This window comes from Equus caballus, chromosome 4 (assembly GCF_041296265.1).
Source record: "Equus caballus isolate H_3958 breed thoroughbred chromosome 4, TB-T2T, whole genome shotgun sequence".
Classification (NCBI taxonomy): domain Eukaryota; kingdom Metazoa; phylum Chordata; class Mammalia; order Perissodactyla; family Equidae; genus Equus; species Equus caballus.
In genome coordinates, this window is record NC_091687.1 from 3,413,370 (window position 1) to 3,426,326 (window position 12,957).

At 41.4% G+C, this 12,957-nt stretch overlaps 1 long non-coding RNA gene across 3 annotated transcripts in view; it reads left to right on the top strand.

The window, feature by feature from the left end:
* LOC138923868 (uncharacterized) overlaps positions 1–11,357 on the top strand; it is a 90,274-nt gene extending 78,917 nt beyond the window's left edge. The window contains exons 3-5 of one of the 3 annotated variants that reach the window (XR_011438084.1): positions 7,583–7,782; positions 8,441–10,022; positions 11,080–11,357. This is a non-coding gene — a long non-coding RNA (uncharacterized lncRNA). Of the gene's footprint in view, positions 1–7,582; positions 7,783–8,440; positions 10,085–11,079 lie in introns of those variants that run through there. The other 2 variants (XR_011438082.1, XR_011438083.1) reach the window with 2 other exon arrangements.
* The last annotated feature ends 1,600 nt before the right edge of the window (positions 11,358–12,957 follow it).

Here is a 12,957-nt window from a genome sequence, read left to right on the forward strand (position 1 = left end):
GGCCTCCCCCCAAAACCTCACAATACTGTATCTCATTTAAACAGTAACAATAATTTCTTATTATCCCTAAATAACCCAGTTAGTAATCAAATTTCCCCCATTAAAAAAAAAAATTCATTTGTTCAAATCAAGATCCAAACACTACATTTCAAATAAACCTCTTAAATATTTTAAAAATTATCGTTTTTCTCTCCCTTCCCCATTTTTTCCTTGAAATTTATTTGTTGAAGAAACCGAATCATTTGTCCTACAATGATTCTTGCATTCTGGATCTGGCTGATTCAATCGTTTCTGATTCCTATAACAGTGTAGTGTACCTCTGTCCCAGCGTTTCCTGTAAAGTGGAGGTAGGTCTGGAATTTTGATCAGCTTCAGCTTTGATTTTCCATCATAGATGGGTTATGTACCTCCATCAGAAGACGTGTCTTGTCTGGTTATCTCTCTTTTTTGATGTTAACAGTTATCACAGGTTTCAGAGTTCTTACCCTGATCCGTCAATTGTAAAGTTCTCCCTCAGCTTGTCACCTGTGGTCTTGGCCGCCTCTGATGATAATGACCTAGATCCATATTTCATTGTGCACATCTTATGTCTTTTTACAATAAGATCTGCCAAAGTTTTAAAATATTTTATTATTCCTTTTCATCGTATAGTATTAAATATATTTAAGACATTTAAATTTTCCCTTCCAATCATAATAATGGAATAAACAATTATTTGACACTTAACAAAGTATTTTCACACACAGTATTTCACAAATATTATCTGACATGAAAACGCCTTAGAGGTAAGCTGGCTCTGTGACCTTGGGCAAAGATCTTCATTTTAGAGATGAGGAAATAATAATAACCATCTCTCCGATTGTTGTGAACATTCAACAGGTTAAGTACATGCAAGCTGCTTAGCGCAGCGCTCACCGCGTCCTAGTGAGAGTGAAGTAAACATCTGGTACTGTTAGTACTCATATTGTTGTGTTGCTATCTTTCAGTTTTAAGCTATTATGTGTTTTAACTAACTTTTTTTGTTTTTGTTGAGATTAGTAGGAACAATTTAATTACTATGTTCCCATACAATTTCATAGTCTCTGACCCCCGGTCAAAACCTTGATTAGCTTATATGTGATAGGAATGTAGCTTTCACTGTTGCTTACTGCTAAATATTACTTAAATGCTCTGTTTTCTTTATTTATAGGAGACCAAATAAGAATCATTTTCTACTCCCCCCAAAATAAAATAAAATAAAGGTGTTATTTAACTTACACTGTTAGGCTATCCATACCATGTTCTCCTTTATGAGAAGAAAAAAAAACACGCTTTCACATATTTTATATGATAAGCTTTTAATGTTTTAGAATAAACCTTAACGTGGAGTAGTAGGGCTTAAGGGACCTTTCAGAGCCATCTCAGCACTTTATTTACAGGTGAAGAATCCGAGGACTAATCAAGTTAAATGACTCATCCAGCTTGTCCAACTTCACGTGACCAACCAATGGCAGCACCAGGACTAATACCCAGATCTTAAATCAAAACCAGCCCTGGTCTCCAGCCTCTTTCCATTATACCGCATGATGCTAAACTATTTTCGGTGTCCCTCCGTCCGTACTCAGAACAGCACTCTACAGGCAACAAGGTCACTATTGGGGGTTAAAAGTGAGAAACATGAGTGCAGGCTTGAAGACGTACAAATATCAGTGGAAGCAAGTAAAATGGAACCCAGGAACCCACCTCTGTTTAATGACACTTGAATGACAGTGGACTGTAAATGTTTGTAAGACTAAATGTATATAATGTGTATACACGTTAATGCCTAGACATAAAGAAAAACGACAGCTATTTTCCACTGATGCAGTATGCATAGTAGTACTTGTCTGGTTACACACAGGCATATACTATTGGTAGAAGTGCAAGGCAGATTTTATGTAATTTTTGACTCTTGGGGTTTTTTTTACTTTTAATTGTGGAGAATTTTAAAGATGTACAAAAGAAGACAGGATAGTACAATAAATCCTATGTACACATCACTCAGCCCCCATATCCATTAACCTAATGTCAATCCTATCCTATCCCCTCCCTCATGCACTCCCCCGCTTCTATTATGTAGCAGCAAATTACAGGTGTCATTTCATCTTTAGACATTTGAAGTGTATTTCTCTAGAAGACAAAAACACACACAAAAATAACCATGAGATCCATTATCACACCCAAAATCCTAAATATAATCAAATAGTCATTATTCAATTTTCCCAGTGTCTCATAAACATCAACTTTTTTAGTTTCTTTTTTTTTCCCCCAATTATTTTATTGAGGTCATGATGGTTTATAACATTGTGTAATTTCAGGTGTACATTATTATTTATCATTTTCTGTATAGATACATTGTGCTCACCACCGATAGTCTACTTTTTATCTGTCACCATATGTATGTGCCCCTTTTCATTTCTTTTTTTGAATCAGGATCTAGTCCCCCACATTGTGATTATTTCTCCTTAATCTATATGTTACTTCTCTCTTTCTTGTCTCCTTGCAATTTGCTTGTTGAAGAAAATAGATTTTCGGACCTTTTGCTTTCTCCATAGTCTGGATTTTGCTGCTTACATGCCTGTAGTGTAGTTACGAGGCAGCTTTAAACATTAAAGCAAATGTCTGTGCATGTTATTATCAGGTTTCACCAAATTTGGCGGTATTATTTTGGGCACTGATGATAACAGCTGGAGGTCAGGGGAAACCGCATTGCTGGTGGATCCCAGCTGGCCGTGAGCGTTCTGTGACGGGGTAAGGTGTGCTTGTCAGTGTGAGCAGCTGCTGCCAGGCTGAGAAAGCTTGTCTAGTGCCCCAGTCCTTTCCCGCTCTCTCATCTAAATTGTGCCTCTTGTTGTATGGTTTCACAGGATCCTCTGCTTTTCCTTTATGGCTGTTGTCATGACTGGTAACTGTAGTGGACTTTGACAATTTATGGTCAGAGAGGTCAGGGGTGCATGAATGTAACTTGTGTATAACTGAATTCTAGACAACCCACAAAGCATGGTTTCCAGCTGGCAATGGAAAACATAAATGCGGCAATGCATGATAATCATTTCCACATTAGAACTTTTCCGCTTGTGACTAAGCACCAAGTCAAATTCAGTTCTTCTTCCTCTTCTTTTCTCCCTGGGCCAGGGTCATTCCGTATATATGCTCTTCTTTACTCAGCCCTCGCCTCTAACTGGGGCTCAAGCTATTTCTTCATCCTGCATTCATCCCATTTTCATAGGCTTGTTGTAAAAACTCTGTGGTCAGTCGGTCCTCCAAACAGACAAGAAGAGGAGAGTCAGAGGAGGCAAGAGTGGAGTATAGATGCTAATGGATGCTGAGAAGGCAGCCCTGGCACCCTGCCCCCAACTGGGGCAAAACCGAGGGCAGTAACTGCAATACCCAGATTCACTTAGCTGGACCTCAAGTTTGGCATAACACCAGACACAGGACCCCTGTGCAGCAGGGACTGAGCGAGTGCTGGCCGACGGGCTGAGGGCAGCGTTATAGAGGCCTGCACATGCTGGGGTGGTATGGGGAAATTGCTGAGAGGTTCTAAGTCCCTAAAGGATTTGAGGGTGGTGGCAAAATGGCAAGAGGCCCAGGGAGCCAAGAGAGACTGAGTGTGTGGACCTTACGGCTGGAAGCAATGGCAGGGACCCTGGACACCAGCAATGGATGCCAAAGACCACGTGTGATAAGCTGCACCTCAGCTGATGCGACCACGCTACAGAAGCCCCCGGCCTCCTGATGCTGGAGGGTAGTTAAAGCTTCCTGGGGAAGTTGGCTCATCCTCAAGAAAAGGGGAAACAGAAGAAGGAGGAAGAAAACTCTGAATCAGAGTGAATATTTACTAGTTTTAAATGGAAAGAGACTGAGTTATCCTCAAGTGGCAAGACTTAGTTAATTTTCCGTCCATCAGCAGAAAGGCGACTGAAGAGCTAAGTTTGAATTCCATCACAAAAAGATAAAGGCACGTTCCAGCGCATCTGGGTTGAACCCTTTATACAACTCACATTTATGTGTTTTTTAAATGTTTATCTTCACCATATTGTAAGTTTCATGAGGGCACATACTACCTCTTTTTTTTTTATTCTGTATTTTTAGCACCTAACCCAGTGCTTAGCACCTGACAGATACTGAAGAATTTATTGAGTGAATATTAGACCCACACATCAGAGCTCCTTCCACAGCCCTTGATGCAGCGCAAGCGCATTATAAATGATCTTTTTTCTTCCTTCCCAGAAGACTATATATTTCTTTGGGCACCGTCCATCTTGCCGTTGAAAGCCAATTCTGTCTTGGCTGGCTCTGAAGGTAAATCTGCTTTGGTTGTTTTACGGGAGCAACTTAAGAAACCGAAGACATAGTTTTTGTCTTCCCTGACCTTACTCTGCATCCAAAAGGTATATTGCATGCAGCAGTAGCCACAGCTGCAGCTGCCAAGGGTCTGTTCCGAGGAAGGTGCTGAATACTCGATAGTGACCGCCCCACCGCCAACATAGTCCTGGCCCCTTCATTCAACACTTTCTCTCGTTTCCCCTCCCAGGTTGAGATCTGGCAGTTCTCCTTCTCCTCTCCTTTTTCTGGGGCCCCTCTCTGGTCTGCTCCTCCCACTTTCAGGGCAGAACACCTGGCCAGAGTGGAGCCATGTGTCCTGAATAGTTCTCATTTCAGGTAGGGTCATCTTCTTTGGAAAAACCAAAAAGGAATTGTATAAAATATGCCCATATGCAATTTGATATCTATATCTTTAAATCCTTAATTTGTATTTTGCCTCATTTACAAAAGTATTTGAGGTAAGCCTTAGTAAAACATTTGTTGTAAATAAATTCACTTACTAGTAAAAAAATCAATGAGCTCTGATCTTAACTTGGAAAATATGGACCCCCATAGTACAGTATTCCTGAACTTGCCTGATAAGAGTGACCTGTGTGGCTTGTTACACAGATTTACTCAGCCCTTCCCTGGATATCAATTGGGTGGGCCTGGATTTTTTTTTTTTTTGCTTTAGGTAATTCTTTTCATCTGATAACTTTAAGAAAAATTGCCAATGTACATAGCAAGGACTGGGATAATGAAGACACAGGGGAATAGGGAGACAAGTTGGGAGGGAGAGACAAAGGAATTTCTAAGTGAAAAGGAGTTTGATCCAGCACTCTTTTTTCTTTTCTTGGTACAAATCTATCTGTATGAATGCTGATAATCAAAAAAACGCAAGGCGTTGTGGAAAACTGATAATATTGATGGTGGCAAAAGATACGGAGCTATCAAAGTAAAAAAAGAAAACTAAAAATGATGGTCAAGTGTGTCAAATAGTGCTAATTACAGTCATTTCAATAATCTCCTTGCTGTTGTATCTTATTACCATTCAGCACAATTAAGTGTAACGTGAAATGCGTCTGATTAACTGAGCTGTAGGTTTTATTTGGTTGAACGGTAACTCGTCTTCTTCTGAATACCTATTTATATCTTTACATAATCAGTCTTCATAGGTAGTTGTATATGAGCGTTTTACCTTTTCAATTTTAAATAATAGAAGGAAGACTGCACAGATAAGGCCCTTTCTTCCTATTTTTTGAAAGTCGAGGCGAACACCTTTTAGAGTAGCAGGTCACCCGTTTTATAATCTCTGCCTCTTTTGAGAATTTTGTATGGTTCTTCCCCAGGCCCCCTGGAATGGAGAAGCCCCACACTTCAAAACTTACTCCGCTCAGTAGAGAACAGTACTTACAGGAAAGGAAAACCCCAAGCCTTTGTGCTGCGAGGCCTCCACGCTCTGAGGTCTTAGTCGCTTTTCATTCCCGGTGGTCTCAAGACCCCAGGAAAGGAGAGTTTGGGGAGGGTGGTGTGCGAGGGGTGGGAATAATGAGGGCTCTGCGGAGCTGGCTGTGCTGCTGCTGCTGGGAGGCCTCAGACATGGGGGTGGGGGAGCCCGGTGGAAGTCAGCGGTCCAGAGACTTCCAGGCCTTCTGCGTTATGATCCCGTCATAGTGTCCATTGCTTAAAAGGTGACATTATTCAAACTAATAATTCCTAATGGACACAATCTTTGTAGTATGAACCTCTCCTTAAAACACGGCATGATATGAAAGAGGGTTTGGGGTACAGGTTTTTGGGCTGTTGTAATCCCCTCTCCCAAGAGTCTGTCCTCTATTGTTTCGTGTCACAATCTGGCTTCTGGCCAGAGACAGCATATTTTCTAAGCCTCTTGCACTGAAAACTATTGTCATTCAGAAAAACTCCCAGTTGCCCGGTACTTCCCAAACGTTGAGTACTTTTAGAGGTTTGCGGCCGTGCAATCGTGTCTATTCATTTAATGTTACCCCCTCTCTGTCGGCTTTTAGGAAAATGACAGAGTGGTGCTGGCTGAGCAGGTGCTGATGGAATTCAACTTCGAAGGACCTTGATCATATCGTCCGGAAAAATTAAATGTTGGCTTCCATAGACTTGCAGTGCTGCTGCCCATAGTTACCAGTCTCATGGTTTCCTCTCTTTAGACGTCCCTGCAGAGTTTGGGACATCACTAAAGAAGGAAAAAACAATGCCTTCAGAGTTTGCCACAGCATATTGTCAGGAGTTGGAGGAAAATGGTGTTGGTAGGAGAGGCAGACTGTATTAGAATTATTGGGGCCCTTGGCTGGGTTTCCTTCCTGGCTGATTCAGTCCCTCCCTTTGTGTCTGTCTATCCATCCGTGAAGACGGATAATTACACCTGTTCCTCACTTGCCTCGGAGGGCCGTTAGGGGGATTCATTCTGAAAGTCTATAAAGCTCTTTGAGCCTGGAGAAGTATAATTACAAGAAAATATATTGTCACTGCCGTGGTCCTTGCACATCTTAAGTGATTCCAGTCACCGATATATTGATGAATATGCATTATCCAGTTTCATTCCATAAAAGTCGGCTCTTCGTGCGCTGTGAGTTTTCCCCAAAGTGTGTATGTCTAAAAGGAGGAAGTTGGAGAATGGATTATTAGCCACAAATGTAGGTTTTAAATAATCCATTTTCTTTTAACTCCCCTGTGTTCAGGCTTGACGCTACAGGAGATGAGCTAAAGAGATGACATGAAGTAAGCACGATCCCGTCCTGCACCAGGCAGGCTCTAACATTTTTCTGGCTCAAGATCAAAAGTGATCACTTGAGTCAGAAAAACTTTCTTCAGGTCAGAAACATTTTTTTTTTAAGTTTCCCTGTAAATCTTGGCAAATCACCTGGACCTTTTTAATTAATGTTTTCCTAAAGATTTGAAAGAAAATCAAAAGTAAATTGACGTAAATCTGTAATGTCAACTGTCAATTTTGTAAGAGGCAAGGCTATCAGAGACATATAGGAAACACTAGTTTCTTCTGTATAGGTAAAAATCTACATAGGTAAAAATCATTTTACCTATTATTAAACTTGCAATGTCTTTCAAGAAGGAAAGCTGCAGTTGTTTCCTGAAAATTGCTCAAATTTCATTAACGGTGCTAAAGTTGCATCAACAATATGGGAAACAGAGTGAGAAAAAGTACAACAAGTATATGTAGACTCGGAAGTCCAGAATCAAACGATCTGTGTTTTCTTCTGTTCCACAGCACTCATCTCGCCCTCCTGTTATGAAAGTAAACAACCAATGTGTGTTAATGCCCTCTCTGTGCTGGAATGCTGGTGCTCAGGGGTGGTTCCCCAGACCAGCAGCATCAGCAGTGGCTGAGTACTTCTGTTAGAAATGCCAATCAGAAACTCCGGGGGCGGAATCCAGCCATCTGTGTTTCAACAAGCCCAGGAGATTCCCGTAAGTATTAGAGGAGCCTCTTGGAACTGGAATTTCACAGGGTCATAGCAAGATGGGGCCTGGGCTGGGCATCCTTTGGGCAGTATGGGTCGTGGCTAGACACAAAGAGCACAGAGCTCATCCTTCTGACTTCTTAGGGGGCTGCTCCTAAGTCTAAGAGAGCTCAGGACTTGTAATTCGGGAGGGGAATTAGTCCCCTGGGATTCAGATCTCATTCCAGATAAAATGCTCAAGTGGGAGACATTCCAACTTGTGGTTAATACCGTGTGTCCTGAAAACAAAGCTTTTCTCTATTGCTCTCATTACATTGGTTTATGGAGGTGGAGGAGGGCCCAAGTTGAAGAGAAAAGGGGCAGAATCCTGAAAAGGATTGGGTCCCTATCATTACCATCTCTTGTCTCTACTACCCCCTCCCACAACTCTTTTCCCCTTTTCCTCTTGACCTCCGTGCGTCCCACATGCTCTCCGGTGAGCATGGAGAGAGGTGAAGAAGTGAAGGTGAGTTATGAGCTAGAGATGGCTCAGAGAGAGCATGCCCCAGGCCAGTCCCCTCTGTCCCCCATTAACCTGAAGATTCTGATTCCCAGGGGCGAGTTGCTGACCGTAGCTCACCGTAGCTATTGGGTATCTGAGCGCCCTCCGTTCTCCCTCTCCCCAGACAAGGAGCATTTCCTGGAAGCAGAACTTGTCTCTCACTGAAACAGGACGTGACTATGAGGCGTGTTCCAATTTCAGCTGTTGGCGCCCCGGCTGCCAGGAGGAAGCCACAGCCCCAGCCCCATCCTTGGTGGAGAGTGCCGGAGAGCGTGGCCGCTTCCTGAGGCCGGCAGAGCATTCCAGTCTTCCTCACGCAGTCTTAGCCGTCAGACTGGGGACTAACCCTACTTGGAGTCGATATTCCTGCAAGAAACCTTCACTTAGGAAGTTTGATCTTTGCCACATCACAGAGACGGGGAGAGAGTAGGCCTTAGTTTTCACCTGTGGCTTAATATTAATATGTAAATATATGAAAGAGAAAGCAGAAATTGAGTGGACCCAGCCACCTGAGACCTTGGGGTCTTTATTTATTCCAGTATTAATTGTTTTTATGAGAGGATTATTCAGCTGCACACACTGAAAGGACAGAGGACAGAAGGCTCCATTTACCTAGGCTCCATATAATCAAAATGCAAGGAGTTTTAGCATTTTTCTAACACCGAAAGAAACCTTGGCTAAGGTATTTTAAAGCAAAAATTAGCAACATTGCTTGAATCTTAGATTAGATAGAAGGATTTAACGCCCCTGAAAGAACTCTCAGGCATTTATCCAGTGGTCTGTGGGTAAACCTCCAGTCAGCTTTTTGAGGGGAAATTGGGAAGTAGAAGTGAATTGCTGTTTTTTAAAACTCCCTCATATTCCATAATCCACAATTCCATTTTCCTGGGGTGCTTTGTAGAATATGTCTTATCCTGCTCTAAAGGGTGTCTTTCACTGTTAAAAGTTGAGTGTTTCCTTGGTGACTAGAGTGGCACTTTTTCTCGTGAGCCTGTCTCCTCGTAGGACCTTGGTGACAGGGGTTGGTGAATGGTTGTCTTTCTTGGATTATCTTATTGCTGGTATAGTTCAGAATCGTGGAACTGTTTATAACTAAAAGAGACTTTCAGGGATGACAGTCTGAATTCTTTTATTTTCAAACAAGAAAACCAAGTCCAGAAAGTTTGTGTGACTTGCCCAAGGTCACAGAGTCTTGCCCAAGGTCACAGGAAGGCAGCTGTGACAAGAATTCAAGCTTCTCCACTCTCAGTCAAGGACTGAGGACATCACCCTATTGCTTTGCTAGTTCTTTTGGTTTTTAATACCTGAAATTCTTTACCCTCTCGGGACTTGCCGGAGCGTTTGGCCAACCTGGTACAGATAACAGGCTTTTTCTCAAGCAATGAGGTTTTGATCCTATCAGAGAACACCCAGACGGGGAGCGAGCTCTCTGCTCCCAGGGGTGGACACAGATTAGATAGACATTTGGAAGGCTGGACGCCCGGAAGGAAAGGTGACACATTACAGGGTTCGGGCTGCCCTTATTACTAAGCATTCTGATGGCGTTCTGATTCCTGATGGCATCCTGCAGGAGAGAGAGAGAGCTCTTTCCTATTGACTCTGATTTGTCTCCACAGTCTCTCTCACAACAGAGCCAGAGGCCAGTCTTGACTAAAAGGAGATAGATACAGATCGTCTTTTTAAAGAAAAATTTTGCAACGGCGGAGGTAGGCTCCAAATCTGGGAAAAGTTTGGATTTTTGAGAATGAATACAAATTAAATGCATTTCAAAAAAATTAAATGAACATGAGGGGGAACATTAATGGAACCCTCCATAAAATTTTAAAAAATCACCTACAAATCTCAATACGTCCACAAATTATTTTCAGAAAACAACAGGGGTTCTAAGAGACTGAAGCATATTCATTTTGATGAGTAACTGCTTGGGTCCTCTTGAATGTACTGGGCTAGTTTCTATTTCTCTGAAGTAGTCTTTATTATTTATTATTATTTATTTATTATTTATTATTTAGCATCCCCGCCCCCCAAAAGGTGCAGAGGTTTACTTTTTTTTTTGGCACAGTAAAATCTTTTTCAAAAATATTTTCTATGCTATGGATTTTTTTTGGTAATATCTCAGGTCAAATCATATTCCTTTTGTATATTATGATTCATGGTAAGATAAATAGAAAGTAAACCACCACCAAAATTTAAAAAGAAGCTGCTTAACGGAGATGATCTTTAAGTGGCTAATGAGTCAGTGTGTATTCATGGACCCTTGATCAGTGCTCGCAGGGACTGTTTTGTGCTGAGAACAAAGACACCAAAGAGATAGGGCCACTGGGAGGAAACTGGAGGGAGTGAAAAGGCTCCCCAGAGCCCTGGAATCAGGAAATTCCCAGCCCTAATTAAACCACAGCCAAGTGGAGGGAGAGCAGCAGAAACAAAATTCAGAACCGCCAACAGGTGCGAAAGGCAGCAAACGCACCGGTCTTAGCAAGGAGAAACATCTTTCATTTTCCATCACCTACAACGCCTTCTCAATGTAAAATCTTGTCCAAGAAAAGAGGTTCGTCTGATTCAACAGCTGAAGGACAGCCCGTCATTCCCCTTTCCTCCACAACTGACACTCACTGGAGGGACCCCAGAATCCTCTGAATTGGAGCGTTACATCGTACAGTAAAATATTTCATTTTAATCAAATTTATTTTCCTAGGGGCATTCAAAAGGGCACCCTAGCCCACCCCTTTAGTGATTTATTTATGTCGTTTTCATTTATTCAAGACCCTTGATTGACTGACGCAGCTTCTCCAGGGACTGCCCCTCCAGAGGTGCTGACAATAGGTCTTCTGTGGAGGGAGCTGCTGGGAACGCTTCAGCTTCAGTGAAGGCAGCTTTCAGAGGGAGCAGAGCTGTGGGCCCCGCTGCCAAGATTTTAATGAATTGCTTCAGATATTCTCTCTCATGGCTTCCACTGTGTTTAGAAATCTGAAAGAAAAAAAAAAAAATCCGCGTACAGAACACATGGCATTTGGACATTAAAAATCTGCTACACACACAAATATCTGTTATATATTTCTTTTTAAATGGCTAAGTGCTGTTCAGGAAATTTACAAAGAATTTCATGACGTCGGTGTGTGCCTTTTTTCATGAAAATGTTTCTGTAATAGATATTATTTATTCCTTACCATCAATTTCCCTATGAAACAAAGTCATATGCTTGCTCTGAAAAAAAAGCTTAATTTTAGTAACTTTTTTTTTTTCCTGTGGCCAGTTAATGGAAGATTCCTATTAAGGAAAAAAGATAGTCACTTAAGAGGTGAAAATATAATTTTCCATCATGCTTTTCTTTTTATTTGACTATGGCTTATTTTGAGCCACTTTTGGGGAATTCACTTCATAGAGCACAATGCTAAGTTCAGTAACGTTTTTTTGTATTTCTTTAAATGCCTTTGCCTTTTCTGATAATTCAGTGTTTTAAATCAAAACGCGCCCATGTCACTATTTAAAGTTTGCTCTTAACACAGGAGAAGATAATAGTTCCTTTTATGGAGGAAAAAAACTTTATGAGTCTTCTGAAACATCAATTTTTCTGATAACACTTATGTTTTAAAAAATATTTTTCATCTTGAAACAATCACCAGTTTACAGAAAAGTTGGGAATACTACACAAATAACATTTTTTTCTGAACCATTTGGAAGTAATTGCTGATCTAATGTCCCATGATCCCCAAATACTTTAGTGTGTATTTTCTACAAACAAGAATGTTCTCCTACGTAAAACCACAGTACAACAATCAAAATCAGGAAATTAATTTTGAGAGTTCACTCCTGCCAAGTCCTCAGACCCATTCACACTTATTCGGTTGACCCAATAATGAATTTTATAGCAAAATTATCCAGGTCCTGATCATGTGGAGCGCTTAGCTGTCATGTGTCTTTGGTCTCCTTCTGTGGGGAACAATTCCTCAGCCTTTCAGTGGCTTTTATGACCTTGACACTTTCAAAGACAACAGTCCACTTGTTTCGTAGAATATCCTTCATTTGGGGTTGTCTTATGTTTCCTCATGGTTAGATTAAGGTTATCATTTTTGGAAGTGATTGTACCCTGTAATGTCCCTTTGTCCCATTACTGATGTTGTGTGCTTTGATCCCTTGGCTTAGGTAATGTACCCCAGCCTAATAAGGATTCTCTGGGGAAGTCCCTGGAAATCTAGATGCCCTGTTTCCCATCAAACTTTTTATATATGTTTTATGTTTATATATCCCTATGGTTTTTTGTCTTATTTAATAGGTTTGTTAAATTAATCAAACAAGGAGGCCATTAGCCTGAGGTCATTACCCTGATGCCATGGCAGCCTGTGTAAGCAAACCAAACTCTGAGCCTGTAGATGCCTCAAGGTTGTGAAATCGAATCCTAACGACAACCCATGACGAACAGCCAACCAGGCTTTAGGCCACAGCCAATCAACCATTTCCTTACTTTGCTTCTGCTTTTCCTCTGTAAACATTTTTCGCCAGTGGAGCGCTTCTAGCCGCTTCTGGGTTGGTGCTCCTTGATTTTGAATGGATTTGTGTTCAAAGAAACTCTTAAAATTTTAATATGCCTCAGTTCATCTTTTAACAGTTCATAGTCCTGTATCGTAGTTGTTTGTTCTGATG